The sequence below is a fragment of the Crocuta crocuta genome, unplaced genomic scaffold, assembly GCF_008692635.1.
Source record: "Crocuta crocuta isolate KB4526 unplaced genomic scaffold, BGI_CrCroc_1.0 scaffold108, whole genome shotgun sequence".
NCBI lineage: Eukaryota > Metazoa > Chordata > Mammalia > Carnivora > Hyaenidae > Crocuta > Crocuta crocuta.
The window spans coordinates 9,478,602-9,488,478 of NW_027532825.1; the positions used below are offsets into that span (position 1 = coordinate 9,478,602).

Below are 9,877 nucleotides of genomic sequence, written 5' to 3' on the forward strand. Positions count from 1 at the left end.
TGTTTATTGCTTTTTGAGTGGGGGAGAAGGGGCAGAGGGAGAGGGAGACACAGAATCTGAAGCAGGCTCCAGGCTCTGAGCTGTCAGCACAGAGCCCGACGCGGCACTCGAACCCATGAGCCGTGAGATTGTGACCTGAGCAAAGCTGGACTCTTAACTGACAGAGCCACCCAGGGGCCCCCCACCCCCCCTTCTCCTTTTATTTTGAGGACCACTTGAAGTAGACAGCCAGTAACCGAATTCCAGTGCCAGGCTGCCTTCCGCCTGGTGTGGCTCTGCTATACCGAAGCAGAGTCCTAGCAGACACGGTTCCAAGGCAGTAAGTTCCTGGGAGAGCACAGGGGGCAGCTCTGTCTGCCCACTTGGTAGAGCGACCACGTGTCCTGATGGAGGAGCACAAGGCTGCGTCAAAACACAGCCTGTGTTTGCTTTTTATTTCTGTGTTTTTTGTTTTGTTTTGTTTTGCTTTTTGGCAGCTGTTTTCTAGAAAGTGGAGTAGAAGCACAACTCAAGCAGTCAGATTAGCAGTGATGCCTCCTCTGTGCCTGGAGCCTGACGGGGCTCTCCCTGCGGTAATCCAGGGCAGCGGGTACTGTTTACTACATACAGTCTGCTAAAGGTCGCCAGGTTGGCTGCATCTCTAAATCCAGTCGTCGATTCTCGGTACTCATATGACTTGACCTTTTAGCAGCCTTTGACACAATCAATCACTCGCTTCTCCTTAAAACCCTCTTGGCTCCCAGAACACGGTGTCTTTCTCCCGGGCCTCAGCAGCCCTTTGTGGGGTCCTCTGCAGGTCCCGTCTTCTGAGTGCTGTAGTGCCCGTGAGTCCAGTCCCGAGGCCCTTCTCTCCCTACCCTCTCCCCTTTGGAGACACTGCCCAGCCTCCTGACCTCCGAGACCACTCAGATGCTGACAGCCCCAAATAGTTAATTCCAGCCTAGAGCTGGGTTCTGAGGATTCATCTCAAACGTTCAACTACTCACTCAATACACTTCCACTTGAGTATCTAATAGCATCTTCGGCTTTACTTGTCAAAGCCTGAATGACTGCTCTTCACCCTGTAGAGGCTGCTCCTCCTACACGCTTCCCCATCTCAACAAATGGCAGTTTTGTCCTTCCGGCAGCTCCAGTCAAAGGCTTTGGGTTGTGTGTCTCTTTTTTCTCGCTCCCCACAACCAATCCAACAATATAGCGAAATATGCCCAGAATCCAAACACCTGTGGCCAACTCCGGCACTTCTCCCCTGCCCCCCATGGTCCATGCCATCATTCCTTGGGATTATTTCTCTAGCTTCCTAACTGGTCTCCCCGCTGTCACTCTGGCCAGTCGTCAGTCAACAGGGATCCCTCGTTCGCATCATTTCACTCTGAACAAAACCCTCTGATGGCTTCTCAGCGGACTCAGAGGAAAAACCAAAGCCCTTATAACGGCCTAGAAGCCAGCACGATGTGGCCTCTCGGCCCTGCACCCCACCACCCCCTCCATCCCCCATTCCCTTCTCTGTGGCTGTCCTGCCCCCACCTCCCTGCAATTCCTNGCTTCTCCTTGAAAGACTCAAACTATCCTGTTCCACCCCTTCACATCTCTGCTTCAATCGCACTTTTTTGGATAGGTTAATTGAAAAGCAAATTAGGCATTACTGAAGTCAGAACTGAAATACTGAAAGATATAGTTAAAGAAATGTTGTTCTGGGATGCAGCACAGAGGAACCAGCAGAAGGAAAATATAAAAGCAAAGTTAAGAGACATAGTAGATACCAGAAGGCCCAACATATCTTTAATAGAATCTCAGAAGGAGAGAATAAAGATAATTCAGGGAAGGCAATATTTGAAGAGATGACCAATCAAAATTCTCTAGAAATGATGTAAGTGTAAATCCACATATTCAGGAAATGTAACATTTGCCAAAACAAAGTAAGAAGAAATGTACACTTGGACATATCTTAGTGAAACTGCAAAACACCAACGACAAGAAGTTTTAAATCTACAAAGATTACCCTTGAAGAGTAAGGGTAGAAAAGAGACATATCAGTCAAGTATAAATAGAACATTTACCATCAACAGATATTCATTATTGGAACTTTGAGGGGGAAAAATGTAGTTTAGGGAGAAGAATGAACTGAAATGAGAGATACTACAGCCATCAATGAAAATGCTAACTGAACACACAGATAAATCCAAGCAAATATGTCTATGTAAAACAATGACCAACCTACAGAGTATTAAAAACAAGAACTAAAATATGGGACATCAGTAACTGGAAGTAGAGAAGGAAGTAAATGGAATTCGATTTTTTAAATATTCTTTTATTGTTTCTTAAGGAAGTTAAAGTATTTAGCTTTAGGCCTTTGTAAGGCTTAAGTACGTGTGATACAAATACCATATGTAACCACTCAGAGAATCGAAACAGTTTAAGAGTCACTTTAATGCAATAAAGAGACAAGGAGCTGAAATGAGAAACAGACACCTCAAAAATTCAAACTGTCTCAACAAGGATTAAAAAAAAAAAGCGAGGCTGAGAGAAAAACACATAGAAAAAGTTGTACACAGTAAATAAAAAGGAAACTGAAAGAAATAAGCTTGGTTTTATTTCCAGCCTCATAAATGTAAACAGTTTTAAACCACTGTTTTATAAAGAGATTGCCAGTCATTATTAAAATCAGTTCTATGCTATTTACAAGAAACACATAGAAAACATAATGACATGAGATAGAGGAAGGTTCATAGGAAAATTAGAAGAAACATACACCAGACATGTACTAATCAAAAGAAATAAAGGCAAATTATATTAATTCTAACCTTTTTTTTTTTTTTTAAGGAAGCTCCACACCCAATATGAGGCCTGAACTCATGACCCTTGGCTCAAGAGTTGAATGCTCCATGGATTGAGCCAGCCAGCTATCCCCAGACAAACAGACTTTAAGACAAAACTTAGCATGGGGCGCCTGGGTGGCTCAGTCGCTTAAGAGTCCAACTTTGGCTCAGGTCATGATCTCATGGTTTGTGAGTTTGAGCCCCGCATCAGGCTCTCTGCTCTCAGCACAGACGCTGCCTCAGATCCTTTGTCCCCTCTCTCTCTGCCCTCCCCCTCTGGTCCTGTCTCTTAAAATAAATAAATAAACTTTAAACAAACAAACAAAAAAAGACAAAACTTATTGTTGGATAAAGATGATCACTAGATAGTTATAAAATATTTGATTTCATTTAAAAGCTAAAACCATACTAAACTTATACGCATCTAAACAAGAGAGCCTAAAAATATATTAGGAAATAATAGACCAGTAGAGAGATCTTTTTTTTCTACCAATAGTTTATTGTCAAGTTGGTTTCCAGATAGCACCCAGTGTTCATCCCCACAAGTTAGAGATATCTTTTAAACTTACCACCAGAGTGGGAGCTTTTCACATATCTCTATTTTTGCTAGAACATACCAAAATTGATATAATGTGGACAATGTGAACAAGACAAGTAACAAACTTGAGAAAATGGACCTATATAGAAATCTGTATCTAGTGATAATAAAATTAATATCATTCTCAAAACATGGACTAGTTCTGTAAACTAGCTAGACCATATAGCATTTCTCAAAAAATTTTGAAAATTCAACTTTAAGCATAACACTTTGTCTGACCAAATATGACTAATTTAGAAGTCAGTGTCAAAATATATATTTTCAGAATCTCCATATATTTGGTAATGTCTACAAAATCTAGTAAATAACTCATGGGTCAAAGAAGAAATCATAACAGAAATTTAAAATAGAGCTGAATTATGATGAATATACTATATGCTAAAACTTATTGGATACAGAGAAAGTAGTTCTTCTGGGGAAAAATGACAGATTTAAATGCATGCACTGGAAAATAATAAAGAGCAAATTCATCTCAATAGTTAATGAAAAATCAATAAAATTAACTCAAAGACAGTAGAAAGAAAGAACTAACACAGATAAGAAAGTTTAGTTAACTTTAAAAAAATGATTCAATGGAGAAGATCAGAAAAGAAAAACGTTCCTTTGAAAAAGCTAATAAGCTCTCAGATCTCAAGCAAGAATAATCTAGACAAAAAGAGAGAGAGAGAAAATGTGCAAGTAAACCATGGAAATATAACTACAAATAAAAACGATATTATAAGCAGCTACTAAATAAAATCATCCAATCAGATTAAATATAAAGAATATATTAACGAGACAATTCCATAAAAAAGTATATGCCTATGAACAGCACTTCCTGGTCAAATGGACAATTTCCCAGAAAACAAAATCCTCCCAAAGAGACTCAGGAATAGATAGAAAGCATAAATATCTCCAATCTTATTGAATAAATTGAACCCCTAATTTTAAATGCTACATATACATACATGAATTGAATCAGATGATCCTACAAATAAAACTTTTAAAAAATGGGACCTGGGTGGTGCATTCGGTTAAGCGCCCAGCTCTTGATTTCAGCTCAGGTCATGATCTCACAGTTAATGAGATAGAAGCCCACATTGGGCTCCATGCTGACAGCACAAAGCCTGCTTGGGATTTTCTCTCCCTCTCCCTCTGCCTCTCTCTCTCAAAAGTAAATAAATAAACATTTAAAAAAAAACATTTAAAGAATTCTAATCAGTAAATGCTCCTTAAAAGAATAAAAAGAAGAAATACTTTCCAATCTGTGAAGTCAGTAAAACTTTAATACCAAAACTAAGCTAGGATATAGGACAAAATATATTTACAGGCTAATCTTATTCATGAACCAAGACTCAAAAATCTATAAGATATTAGCAAACAGAAGCTAGTGGTGTATAAAAATAATAGATCATGATCAAGTCACACATTATTATAGAATGCAAGGATGATTTAATATTTTAAAAACTATAAAGGACATTCAATAAATGATTAAAGGTGAACAATTATATGATCATTTTAACGTATTCAGAAAAGTATTTGATCAAAATTCCACTATCAATATAAAATATGAGATAAAATTTTTAGCAAACTAGAAATAAAAGGACTGTCCTTACCGTTGTAAAGGACTTCTATAACAAATTTATGGGAAATTTCATTCTTGGTTACGAAAAATGGCAGGTACCTTTAAGATGAGAATAAGCCAAACACCCTACCACTAATTTTATTAAATACTGAAGCCAAGATCTTAGCTGGTATCATAGGACACAAAACCAAAGGCATAAAAGATATGAAGGAAAGAAACAAAGTAAAATCTTCAGATTGTATAACTGTCCATATAAAAACACAAAAGAATATAAGACAAAATATTAGAAATAGAGATAAGACAAGCAATTTTTAATCTATATAACAATAATTAGAAAAGCTAAGTTTAAAAGAGTACAAATAGCTGAAAAAGTTCTGTTAAAAATAAAAGCAGCAAAATTACAAGGTACCTAGGAATAATTCTAAAAAGATATTCACAATGTGTATAAAAGAACTGTATAATTTTTCTATGAATATGTATAAGTTGTTATGAAAAGATATTAATGAAAACCTATGTAATTGAGGATATATACCATGATCATTGATTGGAAAACTCAATGTTCATTCTCCCCAACTGAGATGGGGAGATGTTCATTCTCCCCAACTCTTTAAAGACGACATTCAAGTCAAAATCTGACCAAAGTTTGGAGCACTTACCCTACCATATATCAAGACTGTTGTGAAACAGAGTTAGGAAAGAATGTTAGTGACAGAATTAAAAACTAAGAAACAGACACTCACATAAATGAAATTTTAATATGACAGAGGTAATACAGCAGATAACTGGGGAAAAGATTGAGTATTTCTTAAATACTGCCAGGATGGGTTATCCAGAGAGAAAAATGTAAGATGAAATTGGATCCTTGTACTCGGCAAACAAAAAGAAATAATAATTCTAGGTGGACTGAAGACCTTAAATATGAACAGCAAAAGTAAGTCTTAAATTTTTAAGAAATATAAAAGAGAATATCTGTAAAGTACGGAGGTGGGTCAAGACTTCTTAAGCAAGGCACTAAAAGTAACAAACATAAAATTGTTTTAAAATTCATTTTATCTGCATCAAAATTAAAAACTTCTGCCCATCAAAGTGCACCATAAAGAAAGAATCTGGGCACCTGGGTGGCTCAGTAGGTTAAGTGTCCATTTTAGGCTCAGATCATGATCTCACTGTCTGAGTCCGAGTCCCGCATCGGGTTCTGTGCTGACAGCTCAGAGCCTGGAGCCTGTTTCAGATTCTGTGTCTCTCTCTCTTTCTGCCCCTCCCCCACCTCAAAAATAAATAAACATCAAAAAACTTTTCAATAAAGAAAGAATCTAAGGCAAAAATAGAGATACTATTTTTAGAATGAATATTACAGACAAAATATTGGTATTCTGAACACATAAAGAGTATACAATATGGGAAAAACAATAGAAAAGTGTGGGCAAAACAAAAGACTTTTCACAGAAGATAAAGAAGAAATGGCAAACAAGTGTATGAAAAGATGCTTAATCTCATTTACACTTGGGGAAATGCAATTAGGAAACAATGAGATACAATTTTTACTCTCCTTAGATTGGAAAAAAATAGTAAATTTGATTACACCAAGTATTAGAGTACACATGGATCAATGGACAATCTTTTTTTTTTAATATTTTTATTTATTTCTAGGAGAGAGAGAGAGAGACAGCGTGAGCAGGAGAGGGTCAGAGAGAGAGGGAGTCACAGACTGAAACAGGCTCCAGGCTCCGAGCTGGCAGTGAGCACAGAGCCCGACGCGGAACTCGAACCCACCAACCGCGAGATCATGACCTAAGCGAAAGTCGGACGCTTAACCGACTAAGCCACCCAGGCGCCCCAAGATCAATGGACAATCTTGAATATGCTTTGTAAGAATATAAATTGGTGTATCCATTTGAAATACAAATTAGCATTATCTTTTAAATTTAAACATTCTTGTACTCCAACTAGAAAAGAATGTCAAAGGACACAGAACAAAACAATCCAGCATGTACTAATAGACGGAGGTATGAAATAAGCCACTTTCTGATAACTCCAGAAAACTGCATGAATTTTCTATAGATGGGGGTACCTGGTGGCTCAGTCAGTTAAACATCTGGCTCTTGATTTCAGTTCAGGTCATGATCTCAAGGTTCATTCCTGGGTTCGAGCCCCACACCGGGCTCTGTACTCACTTTGCGAACCCTGCTTTGGATCCTCTGTCTCCCTCTCTCTGCCCCTCCCCCACGTGCATGCGCACTCTCTCTCTCTCTCTCTCAAAAATAAATAAATCTTTTTTAAAAAATTTAATAAAAAATGTTTTTCTATGGATGGAGCACAAGTTGCATGTTTATGGGGGAAGAGAAGGAGATGTGATAAGCAACATTGGCAAAGAGGCAACTCACGGTCAGCCATTGTTTTCAGTATTAAATGTTTGTGGTTTGTCCTGCATACAAAACATTTTCAAGCACTGTGAAATCAAAGTTCAGATTGCAAATAAGTCACCACGGCAGAGCTGCTCTAAATGAACTTGGAGGACCTCGGGCCAGGCAGGCACGATCCATCCTTGCTCTCCATGGGGGTGACACAGGATTACACTCCTAAGGCTTGGGCACAGGCTGAAAACAGCCCTGTGGCCATGGCGTTTGGAGCTGTGTGGGACCACACTAAATGTTCGTCACAGCAGCACAGAGCATCCTTATAACTGGATGACGGCAGAAAACCTAAGGAGTGATTTGGAGAACACCTGTTCAAGGGTAGGGTTTGCGGAAAGGTATCCACTTGTAGTATCCGAGGTACCCAATATTTTTGAAGGAAGCCTCAAAGGTCTCAGCGTACAAATATATTTCCTATTACTCATTCAAATTGCTCAAAGCACTCTGGAAGTACCCTACAATTTTCATAAGTAGTTTACTTACATTGTTTTCTGGGCTGCCAGGAAAAATTGCTTATGTCTTTTATTAATCCTAAGCAAAACCTACTATATACTACTTTCAATCATCAGAAAGCTGGACAGTCAAATGGAAAACAAAACCAAATACAGAGGGAAGAGCAGTCAATTGCCTAAATTCATTCCCGGTATCAGACGAGGCACTTGACCGCTGTTGCTTAGCTGGGCAAGGTCTATAAAGTGGAAATGAAAGTATCCATCTCCTTCCTGTCCTGTCTCCCCCTGAAGGAGTCTATCATCATAACGCAAGCACAGCACACCTTTCTTTGGAGAATCAGTATTACAGTAAGATTAAGGGACAATCAGTAATTTAATCGATAATTTAAATTGTATATGAAAATCAACACCAAGAACACTTTGAGTCTTACAGGAAACTATCACACTGATCTAAAGAGAAATCTCGGCTCTCTGACCTTGTGGGGGGTGGGAGCTCCTCTCCGGCTTCTGTTTTTCCATCTGTAAAGCGGGGAGAACACTTACTTGTCAAGCTTATATGAGATAATACATAAAAGTACTAGAATGGAACCTGCATTATAGTAAGGGCTCAATAAATGGTAGCTAGAGTATGATATAGACAAGAAGGCCTTACAAGTGAGGACTTTCAATGGAGCAATCTTCCTAGTAAGAGGCTTCCAATAAGATAAAAGGAAAGGTCATTTGGACATTTCTGTGTCACTTGACAACAGTTCCTCGAACTCTGACACTGCTGACATCTGGGGCCGGACACTTCCAGGTGGCGAGGAGGACGCGTGGCCACCGCAGGGCACTCAGCAGTACCCCCAGCCCCTACCCATTAGGTGCTATTCGCTCCCCACCCACCTAAGTTGTGACAAACAGAAATGTCTCTAGACACCACAGAGAATGCCGGAGTGTCTCGGGCAAGGTACAAACTGCACCAACCACAAAGGAAAAGTGTGGCAAACTTGAAAATTTCTGTTAAAAGCTTGTGTTTAGAAATAAAACTGTGGGGCACCTGGGTGGTTCAGTTGGTTAGGCATCTGTTTCAGCTCAGGTCATCATCTCACAACTCACGGGTTCGAGCCCCGCATCGGGCTCTGTGCCGACATCTCAGAGCCTGGAGCTGCTTCCGATTCTGTGACCCCCTCTCTCTCTGCCCCTCCCCCGCTCACACCCTGTCTCTCTCTTTCTCAAAAATAAATAAACATTAAAAAAAATTTTTTAAGAAATAAAAATTCAAGCAAGAGCTTGAGAAAAATATTCTATTTATATGTATATACATACTATATATAAACCGTATATATACACATACCATACATATACACACACCATATCTCCACCGTATATATATACACACCCTATACCCACTATACACACGTGTATATACACACACACACATACACATACATATGTATCCATTAAGGGCTAGCATAGAGCTCCAAAAGAAATCAACTCTTTTTTAAAATCACAAATTCTAAAAACTAGATAAGAGACTTGAACAAATACTTTAAAAAGGCAGATATACAAACGGTCAACAAGCACNAGCCCGATGGCTCGGCCGCGGACGCTGTGAAAGCGGGGGGTGGACCGGAGCGAGAGGGAAGGCGGGGTGCGCGACTGCCTGTCGGGAAGAACAGCATTCGGCGACCAGAGGCTGGGTAGGTGGGGAGGGNCGTATTTTTTTTTTTTTTTGTAAATTTTCCAAATTCTATTTTACTTCGATCATTTCATTTTATTCCATTTCATTGTATTCATTGTTTCAAATGTTCATGTTTTCTTTTTTCCCCCTTTTCTCGTCTTTCCCTTTTTTCTCTAATCTATCAAGCTCCTTTCAACAACCAGATCAAAACACACCTAGGATCTAGCATCATTTATTTGATTTGTGTGTGTGTGTTGTTTTTAACTTTTTAATTTTATTTTTTTACCTTATTCCTTTTCTTTCTTCAAAATGACAAATCTAAAGAATTCACCCCAAAAGAACAGGAAGAAATGACAGCCAGGGACTTAATCAA

At 39.0% G+C, this 9,877-nt stretch overlaps 1 protein-coding gene across 1 annotated transcript in view; it reads right to left on the bottom strand.

The window, feature by feature from the left end:
• The window catches only part of POU6F2 (POU class 6 homeobox 2), a 190,553-nt gene extending 182,195 nt beyond the window's left edge, over positions 1 to 8,358 (bottom strand). Inside the window, exon 1 of the mRNA XM_077781122.1 lies at positions 8,321 to 8,358. The gene's annotated coding sequence lies outside the window, so the exon portion shown is untranslated. The remainder of the gene's footprint in view (positions 1 to 8,320) is intronic.
• Positions 8,359 to 9,877: the final 1,519 nt, after the last annotated feature.